This window comes from Mycteria americana, chromosome Z, assembly GCF_035582795.1.
Source record: "Mycteria americana isolate JAX WOST 10 ecotype Jacksonville Zoo and Gardens chromosome Z, USCA_MyAme_1.0, whole genome shotgun sequence".
NCBI classification, from domain to species: domain Eukaryota; kingdom Metazoa; phylum Chordata; class Aves; order Ciconiiformes; family Ciconiidae; genus Mycteria; species Mycteria americana.
In genome coordinates this window covers 29,012,862-29,034,671 of record NC_134396.1, presented here as the reverse complement: position 1 = coordinate 29,034,671, position 21,810 = coordinate 29,012,862, and the positions used below count along the sequence as shown (strand labels likewise).

The following is a 21,810-nucleotide window of genomic DNA, read 5'->3' as shown; positions in this document are numbered from 1 at the left end:
AGACATATTTCATGCTGCAAAGAAACACCTTCACCAGTAGGCAGCTGGAAGTATTACATGCCTTCTCATTCCATTTATATATCCTCATGTACCTCATGAAGCCATTGTTTTCAGACCTAAGGAAGCTATTCTCAGAATCACAGACTGGTTGAGGTTGGAAGAGACCTCTGGAGGTCATCTTGTCCAACACCCCTGCTCAGGCAGGGCCACCTAGAGCAGATTGCCCAGGACCATGCCCAGGACTATTCTTAAAATTGCCATTGCATTTGCAAAATGGAGGGAAGTCTCCGTTCTAGAGTCACTTTATTCAGATAATCTTTATCATTGTCATTCAGCAGATAAGGGATTTTAAAAAAAGTCCTAGTTAGCATATGGTTCTGTAAAAGAAAAATCCAAATGTTATACAAGATTTAACCCAGCTCTGCATCACATGAACTAAGCTGTGTTAGGAGGACAAAAATAACCATTTGGAACCAAGAAGCTTAACTTTCCAGCTACCTTAGAATTCTTACAACTCTGTGTAGTAATAAGGCTTCAGCCCTTTATAGTAGTGCAACTCTCTGTCGTGGTGTTCCATGTCACGATAGCCTCACAGCTGATGGATATCTGGCAGTAGCAAGTTGTTTTCAAACTAAGAATCTCTCTTAATGATATGGGAGTTGCTCTGGTTCAACAAGTTTCATAGCATTGCCTTTCAAATCCATTACTACTTTCTGTCTGTCTGTCAAAATCTATTTTCTACTTGCCGTCACTTCACCAAGACTGCTTTCTGAGCAAGGCAGCCAGCAAAGCAAAAATCTTTCTTTTGTTACTATGATGATAAAATGTTTCCTTAAAAGTCTAAAATATTTTTTCTTTTTTGTTACACTTTAATTTTTACGTTTTCTTGTTTCAATTTTTCTTCCTATGCATGAAGAAATTGTTCCAGATTGGTCTTGTACAAAACCTTTGTCCTGTAGCATAATCTGGCTTTGTAGAAAGTATTCAAGATGCTTTGCTTACTGGTTTGTCTATACCTAAAATTTTATTTGGTTTAGTGAAGTGTGAAATAGGAGTAGTGATCAATTTTACATAAGTTAATAACATTTGGTGTTACTGAAGTAAGTATTCCTGATTGACTCCCCATTCCTGGAGCAAGTATCTTCATGGAAAGAACTGAATCATTCAAGAACAGTTTTTCTACAATTGCTGTCCTTGAATTCTTATTCCTGAATAGCTGAATGTGTAGACAAGCTCTCAGTTAAAAAGTCAGTCTTTGTGCTGTTATCCGTTCTCCTAAAGTGTTTATGTGTCTGGGGGTTATAACTTATATGGGCCAGATAGCTGAGATGGTGAAGTACATAAGACATCTGTTAAATCAGATGGAAAGAAAATAAAACTATTTTCAGTGGCAGTGGCCTGGGCAAAAAGGTCCACTGCTCTGTAAAGGAGACACCTGCTCTTTAAAAGAGTGCTTTATCAAGCACTACAGTGTAGAATTCTTTTTCAGTGCTGATGGATTCTTCGTAGAAATACATTGCATATGTTGAAAAAGTGTATTCCTTTTATTTTCTATTTCCCCCCTCCTGAGGGAGGGGGAGTGCTCCCTTTTCTTCTTATACCATCTTTAAAAACAAAACAAAACAAAACAAACACCATTCTCCATTTCTGTTAATGGCTGAGAGTTACTCCACATTCGTCACAAGATGCAGAAATGTGACTGAGCAACAAATCATTCCTTCTTATCTCTGACATCCATTGTAGGTAATCTAACCTGGCCTGGAACCTGAATGTGAACTGACGTGTGCAGTTTTTGTCTTGGAATAAAACAGCAATAAGTAATGGAATATTGTAAAATTCTAAAAGGTCAGAGTAAAAATCCTCCTTCTGTTTTCCGGAGTATGCATTTAGTAAGTTTTTGTGTATGCTGCGAAGTCTAGCCTTTTCCTACGTTTTTGAGAAGAGGAAAAGTTGAACCTTAGATGGTAAAACATATTTTAAAAATATTTTTAAATTATGAATTAATTTGATTATGTTATCCTCCAGTTCCTCAAAGGAACAGGTAGTAGGCAATGTAAATCGGGCTGGCTCCACTGAAATCAGAACAACTGCATTCATCTACAAAATCTAAGAAAGTGTTTAAAATGTCTTGAATTTATTCTTGTTTAGTGTTTGATCCTGCTTTGTAAAAAGGCTTACAAACCTTATATTCTGGCTTGGACTCTGTTCAGTTTGTGTAGTTTTGCTGTTTGTAAAACTATCAGAATTTATTTAGGTGTGAAAAGCAAGATACCGATTTGAACTGCACAGAATTTAGAATCTGTTATCTTAGAAAGCATCAGTTCAGAAAAATTAATTCTTCATCTCTGGAGAGCTGGATTTCTGTCCTGGTAGTTCTCACAGCATCAGATTTTTTTAAATGGATATTGGTCCCTTTGTTCAAGAAAAATTCAGATTTTTTATTAAATACAATTAAAATACTTTAAAAATGCAATTAAAAATATTTTGTGATAATTAAGATCTTCTGTATTTTGATCTGTATATATATTAAGGAAATACACCAGAAAGAAAGACAAGGAGAAGCTATGCCAGATGAAGACAGGTATCTGCTTCTTTGAGATTAGTTGGTTAGAAAAATCTCTGGATACCAAAGAGGAGACCTTCAGTAAGACTTTGGCTAACTTCAGGAAGCAATACTTCTTGAAATCTGACAGGGTTTACCATGGGGACAGCAGCAGCAATGCAGCTCAAGAGTCCCATCAGCTGATTTGCAAACCGCTGTCTATAATGACTTTAATATATAGAGAGACCCAGTTTGACGTGAATTTTTCAGACATTCTTGTACCCAAGAGCCAGTTATACTTCATTTTCACTAATGAAATCTTTGCTTAATAATTTGAATTTGAAACTAAAGCATTGACATTCATAATTTTAACGTGTTGATTTGTTTGGTTGTATGATCGCTTTGTGGGAAAGGAGGAGGTTTTACAGTTATGCTTGTGTTTGGCTTTAATTTGTATGGTAAGTTAAGTATGAGATTTATGGAGTGCAATGTGCAGAATGTTTTATTTACTCTTGCAAAGACTATGAGTACACACAACATCTGAATTTGATCTTTGGAAACCAAGTTCAGAAAATATGGCATAATTTGATGCTAATTGTCTCCCTTAATTGCACCTTCCATCTGCTTATTTGCTAGTTCTATACTTAAGTCATTACAGTATTTATTACTTGATTTCTGGTTGTATTTCACTTTCCAGCGATGTACTTATTACATGTAATATCTTTGTTTTGTTTTACTTATGTATTATCAGTGTCCTATTCTTGTGAAAACCTACACTTTTTAATTTTGTTGAGTTGTAGTTTGCCAAAAAGAATGTATTTTCTCTGTGTGTGAGAATATGTAGGAAAGACATAGTAATATAGGATTTCCGTGTGGAGAAGATATGACCTGTTCATTCACTCTGTTGATGGTTTTTTTTCCTGCAGTGCCAAAGTGGCACTTCTGAGCTAGAAGTCGTAAGATGCCATGACAGAGAGGTTCTACGTGTTCATAAAAAGAGCTTTTCACTATCAATTGTAATAAAAGAAAGACGTGATGTCTCAGCTATATCAGATGCATACTTTATTTCTAAGAATTACGGCTCTGGACAGATCTCTTCTGGCTCTGGCTCTGTACGCAGAAGACGTTACTTGTCAACACCCCCCCCCACCCCCCCATGCTGCTGGTGGAACAATTTGTATGAATGCTGTCACATTTAGTTCAGGCAAAATTATCCAGGTTTAAGTTAATTTGGCTGTTGGGGATGGAAGGGGCTTGCTTTTATTTGTCTGATGTGAATGAAAAACAGCTTTAGCAGCTATTCAGGGAGCAGGGTAACCTCCCTTTCAGAGCTGCTGGTACGGCTCCAGAAGAGGGTATCAGTGTATCACCTAATATTACTTTCTTTCCAGATACACATGAGGAAATCCGATGGAAACTGGAAAATTGTATCTAAATTCTGTGATTAAATAAGACATGTCTGAAGAATTTCTATTTAACTAGGTATGGTAATTAAGGATGAAGTTAAGTAGTGTTTTACATGGAACCCATCTATTCTCCATGACCTTAGAGAGAAAGTTTTGGTCCCCATAACTGAAGACCGATTAATACTCCCTTTTCTTGGTATGGTGTGGAAAGGAGGGAGGGAGAAAGGGAGGAGGGAAAACACTGGAGTTTGTACATAAGTTTTGCATATCAGTGTTGTAGGCCTTACAGGATGTTCATGTATGTGTGGTTTTTAAATCTGAAGTGAAACATGTCTCAAGTCACACAGGACCTAGCTGAAATGGTTTCATTAAAGGCCAAGTGAAGCTGTGATGGAAACCTTAGGGAAACTTTAGAGTGGCCACTTAGAACAGGGGCTAACTTGGATTTAGTTGCTTTGGCAAAAAAAGATCAACGGCATACCTGTTGAGCCTATCTAGTACACCAAATTTCACACTCATTTTTCACTGTTTTCCTGGACTTTTGGGAAAACTTACAGGTTACTAAGAATCTCAAAGAAGAATTGTATTGCAAGTGAAATTTGAGTGGTTAGCATATAGATATGATTAAAGGTAGTGGAGGCATGGCTTCAGCATCTATTCTGTAGTGGCAACCTACTGCAGAAACCACTTCACTACAGGTCCCTGAAGCCCCCATTGTCTGCTGTGGAGTAAAGCAGTACTTCACGACTAGCCTCTGGACTGGAAGACATACTTCTCTTCCAGATTAAATTGCAGCATATGAGTTAGAGGACTTCAACCTAGGGAGATTGGCTTTGCAATCTTAATATGCCCAGCGTTCATAATGACAATGGAAGTCTGGCTGGAGTTGCCAAACTGAAAAGCTGTGTAAGAGTGCAGCTCAGCTCTTTTGTGATAATCTGGTCAAGTATGTCACTCTGAATGTTTTCATTTATAAATGCAACCTGTAAGAGTTTATCCATGAGATATGCCTGCTTGCCAGGTGAGCAGAATAATTAATTGGTGAACGTATCAGTATGGAAAAATGTGGAGTGAGAGAAGGGAATGTATTCTTGATGTAAAGATGGCACAACACTGGAAGAACATGTTTGTACATGGAAAATACAGACCGAAAGCCTAGAAAGATTTAATTACAATCCATAGAAGATGTATGTAGAAAATTTCATCTGTGTAACAAAATGGGTTGTTTGCTAATTCTGAAAATATTTATCCCATGCCTTTAATGTATGTAATATAATATGTCTGTTGGCCAAATTTGCCTCTCAGGTAGTATTCACATTTCAGAGAGACTTGAGTGTATCTGAGGAAATAATTCAGCCCAAAATATTATTCTTTTTCAATTTCATAAACCTCTTTTATAGATTAATCTGGTGACTCAGGTGAGGAGAATGAAAAAGTAATTACACTTCGGGGTGTTGCTTTTAGAACAACTCTACTTCTACCTGTTGATTGTTCAGTCCTCTTACACATAATACCGTTTTTCATAAACTTATCAACAGTAACTAGTGATATATATCGCACTTCTGTATTACTTAGCAGAAAATGATTTTAAATAGCCTCTTCATTTGTTCAGTGGCGTACACTTTCTTGATGAGTGTTTTAATCCTTGTGTCTCAGTTTCCTAGCTACAAAATAGGGTGGATAAGGTTTTTTTTTTCCCTCCTTCCTGTGCCTCATCTGTCTATACAGGTAGCCCTTGGCAAGAAGAGTTCCCTTTGTTCTTTGAGCAACATTAGGATTTCTTCCTTGAGATTTCTAGGCACCTGCCACTTCCTCTGAAGGCGTATACAGTCTCCCAATTCTTACTTGGGGGAGAGCTTTCTGTATCACATCTGCTTTAGCTTCACCTTTAGCATTTTAAAAACATGTTTTTCTCCCTCAGAGGTTCCCCCTCACACTCTTTCTGTGTTCAACTGGTAACACAGATGTATCCCACACTAAATCAAGCATAAGGTGCATAGTTTTTGATCTGTGTTAGTAAACTAATAGTCAGGTCTTTCATATACCGTATGCTTTCTGTTACTTGTGCATGGGGGTTTGGGGCCTTCAAGTGGAGGTGGCAGGTAAATGATTCTTAGGAGAATAAAAGGATAAGACCACAAAAAAGTTAAAATGTAAAAAGACTTCTTGCGGATAGCCTGTTTGACATGCGGTTCATGAAAGGTGAGAATAAAGCACATTAATTAGTGGCTAATAAGTAAACCACTGCCTTGATAGATAGGAACTCTGAGACTGCATCAAAATACCCTCACAAAATCTCTTACAAAGGGACTAATTTACAGGACTGTACACACTAACACAGTGTTTCTGTAATTACTGTTCAGAAAAGTCCCTTGTTCTTTTCTGCTGTCACTGAGAGTAGTAATTCATAATCTTTTAGGAAGATTTTGTTTTGTTTATTCACAGCAAAGTTTTTTGCTCTTTGATGGCATGACATGTGTGTTCCTTTTCTGCTGTCAGCAATTAAGAGATGGTCTCAACTGAGCAAAAAGGCTTTGTGACATAGGGAACATTTGCCTGAAATGTTCCCATGTGAGCCATGGGCTTGGTTACACTCTGAACGGGTGAAAAAAACATGGCTTTTGTTAGAATGACAGGCAGGCAGCAGAAGCAAAGTTTAACCCAAATCCTTTTGTAGATATTGGAAAGTCATAAGCCTTGAGATGACACTGGCACATTCAACATGCTGTGTGATCTGGGACTCTGTTGCTTCTATCACTGTGTGAATGTGTGTACAGTGTAAACATTTTATGAAGTGCAGTTTCTGATCCATCGGTCTGTCTGGGCAAGAATGTCCCTTGATAGTAAAAAGAACAGCAATCAGGACAGAATTGGTCAATGTGGCATGTCTAATGGTGGGAAGATATTTGAAGGACTCACTATAGACACAATAGGCTCTCTAAATAGCCTCTTTGCACCCGGAGTCTTATTGCAAACAGGTTCATTAAGGAGAGACATTCTGACACACAGCATCACAGTAATGAAAGTAGCTCTGTTTTTCTAATATTGTGTCTTGCCACTTCAGTTATGCTGCTGATACAAGATTTCCCTTGTGTTGTTGTATATTTCTGTAGAAAAAGAATCAGTCTTCATAGAATATACAATTATTTTGTACAGGAATATATAACTCATACCTAAGAATCTGTCCTTCCTGTTTATGTGCACTAGTGCAAAAATAATTGGCAATCACGTCTTCAAAACCAAAAATGCTTTCACCTTTGATTTGAAAGGCTTATGTATGTTAAATTGGTTATAACACAAAAAAATATATATACAGTTGTAATATACTTCCATGAATACACAAAGTCAGATAAAATGTTGTTCATGACCAAATATAAAATGAATATTAGTAATTTTTTTTTCCCATGAGGCACCTTGGTTTGTTTTGCTTCTTTTCTCTTTTCTGTAGGCACTGAAGTATAAGTTCATAGAGAGGAAAATCAAAAGGTTATAGTTTATCCTACTTTACATATAACTGGTGTGTGACTTAAGCTGTTGGATTGGCTTAATGTATACTTTGAACATTATGACCATGGGGGGAAAAAAGGTAATATTGGTTTAAAAGTGGATATGGAAAATTTAATGTGCTCAAGTGGGAACAATGGCATATTAAAAAAAAAAAATTCATGACACAGATCTAATAATTCACTTGCCCCTGTAGGAATGGGGTATCGGCTCTGATGCCGCTTGGTAGTTTATTTTTATATATGCCCCTGGTCCCTGCTGTATATCCTTCGTATGGGTTCCAGAGAAAAGAAAGAAAATAACCTGTAGGGAAATCAGCTTAGAAACCTTTCATTAAATACATTGTGTTTCATATCATGTCGTTCACAAAATCTCCAAGAAAGATAGAAAGTGTTATCAGACTGCATGCGTAAAATACTATATTTGAATACTATAATTTGCTGTAAGATTAAGGACCAAGGGTATAGACATATTCGTTATTTCATTATTCACTTATGCTTGATGGATAATGCTTCGGGGGTTCTTTTCATTTTTTCTTGCCTAGCACAGATATGCAGTTTTAACTTTTTATTTAATGCTGCAGAAAACATTCCTGTTCCCCTAAGCTTTACTGTCCTGCTTGTTTGCTTTTTAGTGGTGTGATTATTATTCTTTTGGAGGGGTTTTATATTGCTTTTAAGTTTGCGTTTAGTTTTTTTCCACAGGTATATACATTAGTTTACAAGTAGCTAAATTGTACTGATTATAAAAGAAATTTAAAATTACTTTTTGGCAGAAATTGAGAAATTGTCCATTTGTGATTGCAAATAATTATTTGTTTTATCTCAAGGTAAGAAAATTGTAATTACTTTTGTTAATCTGTATTGAAAAACAGGGTTGACAGAGTACATATTATGGGGGCTTCAAAAATCTGTCACCATTTTTTGACTGTTCATGAAGCATAGCTTGATCAAGCCAAATTTGGCCTGTGACTGCCTTCTGCACATAAAAAAAAAAAATCACTAAATAACAAAAAGCAAACCTAGTTTGCTGAATACATTATGGATTTTTTTCCCCTAAGTATTATTACATGTGAAATTGTGCATTTTCTTACATGGATTTAATAGATATAGAAATTCAGCTGCATTTGCACAACGGGTAATATTTGCACTAGTATTGATTTAGTTTGTGGAGGGCCTGAAAATGGCTTGGTGTTGTGGTGGTGTTACTGACAATGAGCCTCTTACTCTTCAGCCTATTTTTCTTCCCTCTTTTCCCTATCTGCTTATATATAAGTAGCTTTCTCTTTCTTCTTATTTTGCCTGATTTAATATTCATCAGTGGTTCCCATACATAGGGAGTGGCACAAACAACAGTGTTTTCCATTCCAAAGACCACAGGCTCAAAGTCCACCTAATTCGTAGCAGGAAAGGTGGCTGCTCTGCCTGTTAGCTCTTCCCTGGCTGGGTGGTATTCTCTACCATTTAAGTTACGATTCTGTACCAGTATGACGTTGTTTGAGTTTCTTTGCACTTTCTTCATTGTGTAATGCTACAAGAAAGACAAAAAATAGGATGCACCAGCTATGGGAGATATTTTGGATCCTCTCAGCTGTCCTGGGCCAGAACATTGGTATCTCTTGAAGAATAACTGTGACAGATGAGAATGGAAGTAGTCCCCTCATGCCTCCAGAGCCTGTTCCCCGGCAGCAGCAGTAGTAGTAGCATTGAATTCTGTTTCATCACGTGTTTGCCATTGTCTCCGTTACCAAGTCATTCGCATGACTCCTCTCTCTAGCCGTCTGTATTCTGACATCATTGCAATGGAAACTCAATGCCATCAAAATTACTGTTTGTGTATGAACACATTTGTAGCTCTGTATCTCCTAGTTGGAAGGGCATAGGTGCTTTTTTTTCTTTTTTTTTCTTTTTTTTTTTCCCCCCCTAACAGAACTCTGTGGTTTTCTTTGGTCTTTTATTGTATGAAGAAGGTGGTCTCTGAGAAGCCAGCCTTGCATATTGTAGTTAGGGTAGTGAGGCTCAGGCAAGCCTGGTCTCTTTTAGTTCCACATTTGTGAGCCAGCTATCAAGGGTTTTCTGTTGAGGATGCACACACTTTTTCCTCCAGAGTTTGACTGCCTATAGTAATGAGTGCTTCCTGAAGCAACCTGGGGAAGTCTGAAACAGGTGCTTAGAGTGCCCGAGCCTTAACATTAAATTTAGTCCAATATTCCTTTGAGAAGATGTGAGGAGGGCATGATGTTGAGATACTGTCAACAGCCTGTGCTAGTAAACTGTCAAGTGCTGTATTCTGAGCTACAGGTGGCTTAATTTTTTTTTTAAACAAGGTGTTTTTCTTGCTCCAAAATTATGTTATTCAAATCCACAAGTGATTCATGTAGCAGGCTTACCAGATGTACGTAGAAAAAGGTGTCTTTACTAATCTGTGTGGGTGTTCAGAGGATGTGACTGAACTGGAATCACAAAATCACAGAATGGTTGAGGTTGGCAGGGACCTCTGGAAGTCATCTTGCCCAACCCCCCTCCTCAGGCAGGGTTGCCTAGAACCAGGATCCTGAACTTCACCATCTCATGGTCCCTGCAGCCAAGGCTGCCTTCAGCCTTCACATCCCCAGTGAGCCTTTCCTTGTTTGTGACTATGAGGTCCAGCAGAGCACCTTTCCTCATTGGCTCCTCTATCACTTGGGTCAGGAAGTTGTCATCAGTGCTCTCCAGGAACCTTCTGATTTGCTTATGTGCTGCTGCTTTGTTCTTCCAGTAGTTATCTGGGAGGTTGGTCTTGCATGAGGACCGGGACTTGTGAAGGTGAGGCTCCTTCCAGCTGGTGGTAGAAGGCCTCATCCACTTGTTCTTCCTGGTCAGGCAGCCTGTAATAGACATCCACTACAATGCCACCTATACTGGTCTGCTCCACCTATACTGGTCTGCTCCAATCACCTGGCCTAGCACCTTTCAGGGAGGGCTGACAGCCTGGCAGATCACTTAAAGTGTGCTCCTTTCCTTTGCAGCACGCTGGCAGTCTTTTGAAGAGTTAACTTATGCCAGTCTTCTATCACGTGGTTGTTGCTTTCAGACAAGTCACTGGAAGGCAGAGCGTTGTTTGCACCTGAGATGGCAACCATGATATTTTAATTTGTTTATTGCTGTCATTTTAGACTGTTTTTTTCAATATCCAGGAAAGGCAGCTGTGCAGGCTTTTAATCCTTGTATAAAATTCACCTCTGCTGTGCTTACTAAGTGGTATTGACAACTGATAATGACAGAAAAGCTGGCAAGTAATAACTAGTGATGATATTGCATGTAGCATCCGTTTCCTTGCATTACTCCCTTCCTCCTTCTCTGTCCTCCCTTCTTTCCTGTCCTCTTTCCTTTCTTCCTTCTCTTCCCTCCATTCCCCCCTCCTCTTTCACCCTTCCCTGCTATCTTTCTTCTCTGTCCTCCTCCTCTCTTTTCCTCCTCTCCTTTTCATAGAATTACAGAATTACGGACTGATTGAGTTGGAAGGGACCTCTGGAGGTCATCTGGTCCAACCCCCCTGCTCAAGCAGGGTCACATAGAGCCAGTTGCCCAGGACCATGTCCAGACAGCTTCTGAATATCTTCAGGGATGGAGACTTCCACAACCTCCCTGGGAAACCTGTGCCAGTTCTCAGTCACCCCCACAGGGAAAAGTGTTTTCTGATGTTCAGAGGGAACCTCCTGTGTTTCAGTTTGTGCCCATTGCCTTTTGTCTTGTCACTGGGCACCACTGAAAAGAGCCTACCTCCATCTTCTTTGCACCTTTCCACCAGATATTTGTACACATTGATGAGATCTGCCCTGAGCCTTCTCTTCTCCAGGCTGAACAGTCCGAGTTCTTTCAGCCTTTCCTCATAGGAGAGATGCTCCAGTCCCTTCATCATTGTAGTGGCCCATCGCTGGACTTGCTCCAGTATGTCCATTTCTCTTTCGTACCGGGGAGCCCAGACTTGGCCACAGGACTCCAGGTGTGGCCTCGCAGGTGCTGAGTAGAGGGGAAGGATCACCTCCCTCAACCTGCTGGCAACGCTTTGTCTAATACAGCCCAGGGTACCATTACCCTTCTTTGCCACAAGGGCACACTGCTGGCAGATGGTCAAGTTGGTCTCCACCAGGACTCCCAGGTCCTTTTATGCAAAGCTGCTTCCCAGCTAGTTGTTCCTCAGCAGACACTGTTGCATGTGGTTGTTCATCCCCAAGTGCAGGACTTTGTACTTCCACTTGTTGAACTTCATGAGGTTCCTGTCAGCCCATTTCTCCAGCCTGATGAGTTTGTGCTGGATGGCAGCACAACCCTGTGGCGTACCAGTTTTGTGCCATCTGCAAACTTGCTGAGGGTACTCTCTGCCCCATAATCCAGATGATTAAAGAAGACATTAAACAGGATCAGACACAGTACTGACCCCTGGACTACACCACTAGTTACTGTTACCCTTCTTTTTCTCCATCCTGCCTTCTCTTCCCCGACTTGCCCCTTCCCAATTCATCTCTTCCCCTCATCCCCTTTCTCTTCTGCTTCACACTTACCTCTTTCCCCTCCCTGCACTTCCCTTCCCCTTTTTCCCTGTTGTTTTCCATCTGGTCCTAAGTTGTGAGGTCTTTGATAACATTTACTGTTCATGCAGTGACTAGTATGGTACTGCTCACATCTTTGATTTAGGATGCTTGATTTAGGCACTACTGTATTACAACTAACATCAGAAGAACATCAATGTGAACGTCTGCTTTTCATATGCTGCCTTGCAGCCTGATTTAGAGAAGCCAGGGCTTTAGCTGTCTAGGCTGGGAGCAAACTTTTAATGAACTATTCAAGAATTCTGTGTATTGGCATTTTTCCACATCTTTTCACATTTTCTATTCCCAACACTTTAGTTTCCTTCCAATCCTTAATATTGCTACTGGTAGTCAAGACATTCTGAAAATGTGTGCATAAAGAGTGTCAGTGGGAATGGGTTAGTGATTGACCATTGGAACAACCAACTAAGTAGTTACTTATTTAACAAATTCTTTATTTGATAGTGTGGACTGGTACTGCCCTAATGCTGGGAGATCTGTTAAATTATGCTGGAAAGAGCTGAGCAAGAGGGGCATCCTTATCTCAATTTCCCCCTACATTTCTCTGTTTTGGAGAAATCAACTAAGATTTTTTTAATATGTTTATGTTTGTGTGTGTGCATGTATGAAAAGACACTGTTGTACTTTTACTTCACCTGTACTTTAGAGGTTCTGTCCCAAAGTGGTAATATTAAATACTGTGATTCTGTAATTGTAAGAGATTTTATGCTATGTCTTTTTTCACCATGCTCTTCCCCCTCTCTCCCTTGTATTCTGTTTGCTGTGGTGTCAGACATGGCTTTAAAGCTGCTAATTTAGATCATGTTTTCGCAGTGTCTTACAAAACCTGGGGATGGTCCTGTCTGTGAGTGAGAGAAGAAGACACTTCTGGTTTGTGAAATAAACTTAAGCTCTTCAGCAGGTGCAAGAACCCTCAGTGCTCCAAGGGGAAGTTAATGAAAAGTTGAAAGAAATTAACCTCAATTAAAAGGAATATTGATTGATAGTTACAGAGTTAAATATGATATATTGCTCAAGAAAAAACTCTACATTAAAAGAACATTAAAGTTTTGATAGAAAACATTAAACCCAAGAAATTTGCCACAGAAGGTGAAATGTAAAATTGTTTACATCTCTTTCTAATATCTAACTGTAATAGGACACAGTAAGGAATTAGTTAAGAGTATCCCCTATTGAGCCAAGGAATTAGGATTCTTCAGGGTGTATTCTCATTTTGGTTTGCTGAGATTTTGTTGCTCAGCAGTCATTAAATATGTTAAACTGAAAATCTGGGCTCCTTCAACTATGAATATCTCTTCTGTGTTTTCCATTAGTTTGTGCTTAGTTTCTTAGTTTTTTTCCCCTGAGATAAAAGTCTTTGAAGTTCTGTAGACAAATAATGATGGTTTAAACACTGTTATCAGTCATATAAGGAAATTACCTGCTAGACAGTAGAAACAATCATTTATATATATGTAAGTGTGACTGGAACCTTAGAACTTCAGTTGTAATTAACATTGGCTTTACCAATTGAATGTGAAGAAAAACATCAAAACCATCACTTGCCTTTGGCAGCCACAACAGTCACTTAGGTTTAGTAGCTGGCCATGTGGATCAGGTGATAACAGGTAACGTTGTTTATACGTTCACTTTCAGTACTTGTCAGGAGGACTCTGTTCTGCTCCATCATCTGCTGACACATTGTGTTCAACAGGAATGTGGTTTAGGTAGAATTTTGCTACTAGCTTGAAGCTACGCACAATAAGCCAGCACCTGCATAAAAAGCACTGTCCTTCTCTGCAGCCCAGGAGATAGCTCATGCCAATCATAATCTGAAGCACTTAAAGGTGATATTTGTAACTGTTAAATGTGTGCATTTCTCTTGAAATACATATACTCACTTCTGGTAAAAAGTGAATGTAAGTAGGATAAATAGGTTCTTTTGACTCCCTACTGGGAGCAGCTGCTGTTAAGAGTGGGAGTCAAGGACTAATCTCCTCCATTGGGAATCTGCAACTTTGTTTTTTTTTCTTCTGACTCTGTTTAGAGCAAAGAAGAAAGGGAAGTGATAATTCCTTTGGAAAGCCACATTTCACAACCATCTGTTAGGCGATAATACATGTGTTCCTAGAGAATTAGCATGGTTGAACCCCATTGAGTGGAATGGCACAGCTATAAGCTCAATGAAGCCTCGCTATAAAAAGTGACAGTCCTTTGAAATGTAAGCAATGTGATACTTTTTGTTCAATTTAATGTAAATGGAGTTTCTTTATGGTAATTTAACTTCAGAGTGTCTTTTAATAACTCTGCATTACATAGAAATATATTTCTATATGAGAAAGTCCTTAGCCTTTGCAGAGACGTAGTTTTTAAGGCCAAACTAATTTTTTGTAATACTCGAAATGAAGCCCCATAGTGACGGAAGAGCGTATGACACAGCTGTAATAAATCTGCAAGTTGTGGAGCTGACCACGAATGTTTACAAAATTAGAGTAGGACTGAGTGAACCTCAGTAAATTGAGAGTTGTCTTCTGTGTGTTAGTCCAAATTTAAGAAACTGAAGAACCTGAACAGAGACAATGTTAATGGCAAAAGCAGGTGTTCTGCTCTGTCTTTCAAGAGTGGTTGATGGAGCTTTGGAAGTTAAAAGAGGGACAAAATACGTGTGGCCATGACAGATCTGAGGTTAAGTTGGTATGTATGGATGACAGAAATAATGATCACTTGGAAGTGGCTGTGGGAGCAGGGATCATGGGGATTCTAACAGAGTGGTGATTTGCCATGACCCATGTCAGCTCTTTTTGTCAGAGCAGCCAGCAGGTTATGCCTAAGTATTGGCATTGATAAACCAGAGCAGAGCAGTCAGGAGGACTTTGTGTTTAGTGGCCGGAACTTGAGACTTCCTCACTTAAAGAAAATGAGTCGGGAACAGTGAGAGAAGAGTGGAGCAGGATGGGGAGAGAGAGGGAAGATCAGGGAATGAAGGATCTGAGACATTCTCCTTAAAACAAACTCCTTTGTTGCTATAGATCTGTATCTGTGATTGTCCCGCAGCTGTAGGAAACCGTTTATTTCCATGACCTTTCTGGCATCTCTTTTCCTAGTCTCACCTGGAAAGTAGTGGAAAAATCACTTTTCCCAGTGTGTTGGAACAACATGAAGGGTTTATAAGGGTTTTCCATTGCTACTGTTCATCAGCTGTCTCCTGGTAAGCACTTAAATGTTGCAAGCTTGACGAATGTTGGCTTCGTGTATTTGATACTGTTGAGTATCTTGAACAAGAAGGTAGGCTGTTTGGTTGTGACTGTCAACCACTCAGGGACAGCCCTGCTAGAAAACTGATAACTTATTGTAGTCCAGGAGTCTATGCTTTATCTGTGGTGCCAGATCAGTTTCACTTTAGATGGGGTGTCTTTTCACAGTATTCCTGCAACTGGCCTTTGAGGCGCCCGTGGTGGCATCTGCAAGGCAGACAGGAAAGGAGGAGGGAATGGAAACCATGCGGTGGAGGTTGCAGGGTGAAACAGCTGAATCTGCAGGTAAATGGAGCATTGCCAATTTACTTAACTAAATCTGGACTACCAAAAAGCTTAGGGATCTCATGAAAAGACTGCTGTGTGATATATGTACTTCATTTATATTTTGCTATTATTTCAGTTGAAGGAAATTTGAGACTTTATTATTTAGACAATAGACTACTCAGTATACAACTGTTTGCTAAGGTAATAGGTTAAAACTGGCTGTTGTAAAAAAAACCAGAAGTGTGTTTCAAGCAAAGTAATATATCATTAGGTATGTGGAGGATTTGATTAGTGATTTGAGACATATATAGCATTGCACCTATAAAAGGAAATGTTCTAATGTGTTAAAATTCCCTCACAAAAGCCTTAATTCTAGAAAACTATATTAATAATCTTACACCTGTGAAATTAAGAGATTGAGTAGCTATGCACGTCTGTGGGGATAAGGTTTTTGCAGATGTTTTTTTCAGAATAGGGATCATTATTTCTGCCAGCAGCTAACATATGTATAATAATCACAAAAGCACAGCTATTTGCCTAACTGTCCAGTTTCATGTGCTATGTGAATGTGTATGCAATCAAACTTGTGTACATAGCTCCCATAGCTTTACCGTCAATGTACATACTTTTGTTTTCAATGGAAAAAACAAATGTTGAGAGGCTAAGAGTTCATAAGGTATTAACTGAAAATAAAATTGACTTAGTTCTCTTAGATATTTTAGAGGAACATTCTGTGCTGTGTTTTTGTTTTCTATAGGCAAAAATAAAATCTGCAAGCCCATTGGAGTTTTAAATACAATATAAATGTCATACATAATCATAACAAGTATGCAAAATTTTTTAAAACATTTGTATTGTATGGAAGCAATTACTGGCACCAACTGCATCACACACCCCTCATATGGGCTAAGGCCAAAAGAAATGAAGGTCTCTAAACAAAATTACTTTGTGTGGGTGGGAAGAGAGTGAGTTTTAACTTTTATTAGGGAGCAACATTGAGCTGTATTTTAATGCCAATCACATACTCTGTAACTCAAATAAATACTAAAAGAAATTGTTCCATCTTAGGCTTTTGTTACTTTTTCTTGTCATTCCCTGTCACAAGTCTTCCAAAGGATACTCCTGCATTTTCATAGCAGAAGACTTTAAGGTATGATGTGTACAAATACAAATCTGGCAGGAAGTTACTTCTCCATTTGCTGTGCAGCCAGCTCCGTGGTTGCTGAGATAGTACATAGCATTTTTTCTCAGCATGTTAATTTTACTTATAGTAAACCAGCACTGCCTCCCATGCTTCCATTTCATATTTATAAGTAACCATGATTGCCCTGCCGGGTGCTTTGTTCAATGGTGCATTTGCAATTCTGGATGTTCAGAGCAATCTTCTCTGGAATCCTGCTTTCTGACGTCGGTGAAACTGCCTGTAACACACAGTTTGTAGACATGGGGATGGAAATAAATATTCCATCTTGTGTTCTGCAGCTAGATGCTTATTTTCATTCAAAGAAATATGTTCTCATATGTGGGTGACTTTCACTTTCCTTGCATAGCTCCTTCCTCCAAACTTGGGCTCTTGCTGATCTTTGTAAGCTTCTGATGCTTGCCATGCTAGGACTGTCCATTCATACCCCTTGAGAAGCCTGAATGCCTTGTGTGCCTAAATTATGGCCACTTCTTCCATGCCAGCTGGTCTGGTGAAGGACATAGGTTTTTCTGACAATTTCTCTTTATCTCTTTTTTAAAAGAAAGAGACTGTCTCTCCTTATGTCCTGGGCTGTTAGTGATGGCAGTTGTGCTACTTTATGGCGCGTAGAAAGAAAGCCTCAGGAGTCAAAACCAGAACATTTCGAAGTTGGAGGAGACTCTCCACCAATACACACAGCCCCTTCTTAAAACTAGAACATCACTTCTTGGTGGAAGTACTTTTTCAGGGTCTTTCCTGCTGCACCTTGTCACAGTGAAATGCTGACATTTGGGAGTTTCCCCCAAAAGACTAACTGTGATGTTCTTGCTTTCATGGACATGGACTTGAGTCATTATGCTGCCACTTTGTTATAGTGTGTGATCATGTGTGTGGTATGTACTCCACAAAGCTATGTACCAGCTGAATTCCGAATAGGGGAGAATAATTTCATTGCAGAAGTTTAAAAGGCATTGCTTAGTATTTGCTCCCTTATGTTTCATGAGGCAATGTAAGTCATATAATAAATCTTGATGTGACACTCATGATTTGTGAAAATCGGCAATTAGGAATTCACAGGCAAAATGCATTGTATGTTTTGGTCCATAGGTTAGTAGGACAGCATCTCTGAATGCTGCTACTGCAGGCAGAGGAGCTTTTGGAGGGTAATCCTCTATCGGTGGGTGTCATGAACATCATATGGCAGTAGAGACACATAGAAGCAGCATGGTTAGAAAGTTCTGAATAAAATAGTCTTGGGACTATGGATTATGCAGCTGAGTACAAACTAGAAAGCTGAACGGAGGATAGAGAAGTAGATGAATGCTTTTGTTAGGGCATGAGGTGCATGGAGGAGATCGGGATCAGATTATTTTATGCTAAAATGAGGCATATATTGCACTATTTGTACGTGTATGGGCATTAGGAATGTATCTGTGGGCATAACGTCATATTTCAGACTGCACTTTCTTGGTTTTTATGACCATCAGAATCCCTGTAAGCCTGTAATTTAGTTACCTATCTCAAATTATCAGAAAGAATATAGAACAGTGTGGATAAAACAAAGAGTACAAACCGTTGTCCTGCCCCCTCAAAATTCCTTCTGAGCTTCAGGGTGAATTCCAGTTAATAAAAAAAAGGCACTCCCTTTTGGCTGGAAAAGGCAAATTTTAACAGGAGTGACTCTGTGTGTGTGTGTGTGTGAACAGTCAGTGATGCTGTTCAGTGGTATGGGTACATGCGTACACAGACACATAGATACACATGCACACACAGAGACTCACACATACATTGGTTAGGCAGATACTGGAGTAATGCCTTTGAATATTTCTGTTAATTTGATGTGATAAACCAGCTGTGCTTCCTGTAGGGTAAAACACTCATTCTTAATATTCTTAAAATAATATTTGTCACTTGCACAAGTAATTTGCATGTAAGTCATTTTTTAATGTAAATCTTTGCTGTATCCCTATTAGGTAGCTGAAGCATAATTCCCACTTTATACACAGTTTAAAGTCACATCCTCAGAAGTGACTTGTAAATTTGGTTTCCTGATTTAGGACCTGTCAGGCTCTGATTACTCTAACCATTCACAGCTGTGACAGAAGTCAACTGGAACAGCAAATCAGTACCTCTGAGCATTAAATCAGGCTCCCCAAAAATGAACCCCTGTAGGAGAGACTGTATATTTTTCTTTGTGAAGAGGTTGTATGATATGCTATTAAATTGGCCTGGATTAGAGTGCGGTACTGTTTATTTCGTGGTTTCTTAATCCACTAGAAAAGGTACCTCACTGAAAATTTTTTCTGTTTCTTCCATGCATACCCATAATGTTCAGGCGTGTTCTTACTGTCTACAAACCATTTTAATTGCGTGCAGTTTCATGATCGTGTTATGGCAAGTGTGGTTGGATTTGGAGTTATAGTGTGGCTTTTCTTCCATGCTCGCGTAAGAGGGAGTGCCCATGGCAACTTTGTCTGTGAATGAAGCAGAAATTTGCTAGTTAAACAGTTTTGCTTCCTATATGATTCATCAATTCTTTTTTTTTCTTTTTTTTTTTTTTTTGTGTGTAGTAGGGTAGTTGGGTGTATGGTATGTATTGGGGATAAATAAATTTTATACTAGTGATATTATACATCAGCACACAAAATATTACTTCTTTGTCTGCTTCCTTGGATTAAAGTAAAATCTGGACCAGACTACAAATAACAGTAAAGTAACTGTGATAGTCTATCTTTTTTTTAAGAGTCAGCTAATTCAGATCTTCATGTTAATATCATGGTTCTCTTTAGTATTCGTAAAGATAAGAAGAAAAGTGTATGTCGTATCAACAGACTTTTTTCGGCGTCGCAAAAATCTGCTTGTCACCTCATCCGAGAAACTTTTTAAAATACACACGGAAAATATTTTTATTGTTCATTTTTAGAGCTAATAGATTTTTATGCCTGAGCTGGTAAATTTTCCAGCAACCATCACCACCTGACATTGTGTTACTGTTTCCAATTTGTACTGACTTGCTGGCTGTGGTGCAGTCTTCCTGCGTTACCTACTTACTGTGTCTTTGTAGTGAATTTTGTGACTTCAGTTAATCAGGTGAATCACAGTGCTTAGTTTATTTCTGTCTTTGATAAGCTTTTGTCATTCCTATTTTATAATTCAGTCCTTAGCAGCCTTCCTTTAACTGCAAGGTTCACTTCATTCAGCCAAAGAAAATGAGACAAGGAAAGGTAGAGGAACCTTTCATAATTGAAAGTTTTATAAATAGATTGTGTATAGACAAGTATGTATATTTAAAGAGCTCGGCCAAATGATGACTTTGACAAAGATTTAACAAACCAGGAGTGTGAAGTGTTCTGTAGGCTAACAGTTTTAATGGGTTTATCTTAGACAGTTCTTCAGTTGTGAAAGTGTCAGTTAATAATTTACCCATCCCAAGAGGCAGTGGAAGCAATCACACTCTGCAGAGAGGTACTCCTGGGCCTGTCGCGGTGCTGCAGCTCGTCTTGACTATAGAAATGCGCCATTGGATGCGACATCAGCACTGTGTCTGCACTTTGACAAATGAAGTCTTGTAAGAGCTAAATAAGGCATGGGAAGTTTTGGAACGAGCAAATAGCTCTTCAGCTGATTTCTGCAGTAATGGATTACTGTAAATGTCCATCTACTGCACGTCAGACGGAACACAGGTTACGATGAAAGGATTTGGGGCTTTTTGGTGCCGTGTTTTGGGATGGTTTTTTGGTGGTTTATTTTTTTGTTGTTGTCAAAAAATCCCCTGAAACATCGAAAATGTTTCTAAAATCCAGAGGTACAGTTAGCAATGTTTGCATGGTATTTGGAAAGTAAATGTTCTGCTCTGATGATGCATGGCAAGAGCTGGTGTTTTCTACCAGAAATGTGAATGTTTAACATAAAAAAGCCCTGAAATATAGTACTTTTACCATCACCCTTTACCAGGCAATTTGTTCAGACGCAGTTGTTAACATGAAATCGCAGTAGATTAAGCACTATTTATGTGAATTTTATTCCAGCATTTATTCATTGAATTATACTGTACTACCAGGATGGTAAGTTTTGTAATTTGTTTTCTACTATATGAAGAATGTTTCTCCACAAATATTCACTTTTGCATGCATATTTTTTTATTAGACATTATGCCATTCTAAAGATTTACAGTTATTTAATAATGATTTATTATAGTAATTTATTCTGCCAGCTGTGGCACATTTTTACTGGAATTTGTAAATCAAATGTATATTGAAATTCACTAGAAACATGCATTTCAGATTCTAATGAAATGTACTCCAAAATTGTTTTTAGAAGTGGGCAGCTATATGAATGAACTGTAACTTTCAGTTTCTAGTGTTATATATAAGCTTCTCCTCCACCTGCTTTATTTACTTTCCAGTCTTGGATGTTTCACTTACTACCGGATTAGTGAATCTTGATGCTCCTGTGTGAAACAAACAGCAACAAAACTGTACAGCCATTGACTTTGTCCTCCAAGGCATCAGTATCAAATCATGCACTTGACCTGCAGTGATCAAGTCACGTTAAGCATTAGGAAGACAACCTGACAGCAATTTCAGTGTGCTTCTAATTGCTGTCTCTGTGTTGTGATAGAAAGTGCATGTCTTGAATTTAGTGAGTCATAAGAGACACTGAGTGAAATAAGTATTTGAGGTGGTAGAAAAATGTGTGTATGTTGGGGGGCAGGAGGAAAGGCAGGGAGAAACCAACAGTATTTTTACAATATTTTGTAAAACTTTTACAATATTTTTTTCAATTGTGTTTTTTCATTTGCAGCTTAACTACAAACTCTGCATTTAGTTCATTTTAAAGCTCTGGTGAAGCATCATGCCAGTAACTCTCTTTTCAATGCTATTCTTGGCTCTTTGAAAATCTGGCATAAGCTATGGGTGTGAAGTACTCTTTAAAATTCCAGTTCTATGTATCAGTTTCCCAATAGTAAAAATCAAAATGAGATACTTCCTTTCTTCTATCTTTTGTCTCTCTTGATTATTCAGGCTATAAACCTTTCTGGACAGGAACTCTCTCTTCCTTTTGTTTGTACAGCACCCAGCACA

The 21,810-nt window shown here is 38.7% G+C and overlaps 1 protein-coding gene across 2 annotated transcripts in view; it reads left to right on the top strand.

Annotated features, from left to right (window-relative positions):
- BNC2 (basonuclin zinc finger protein 2) overlaps window positions 1-21,810 on the top strand; it is a 353,515-nt gene that overhangs the window by 58,322 nt on the left and 273,383 nt on the right. The window lies entirely within an intron of this gene.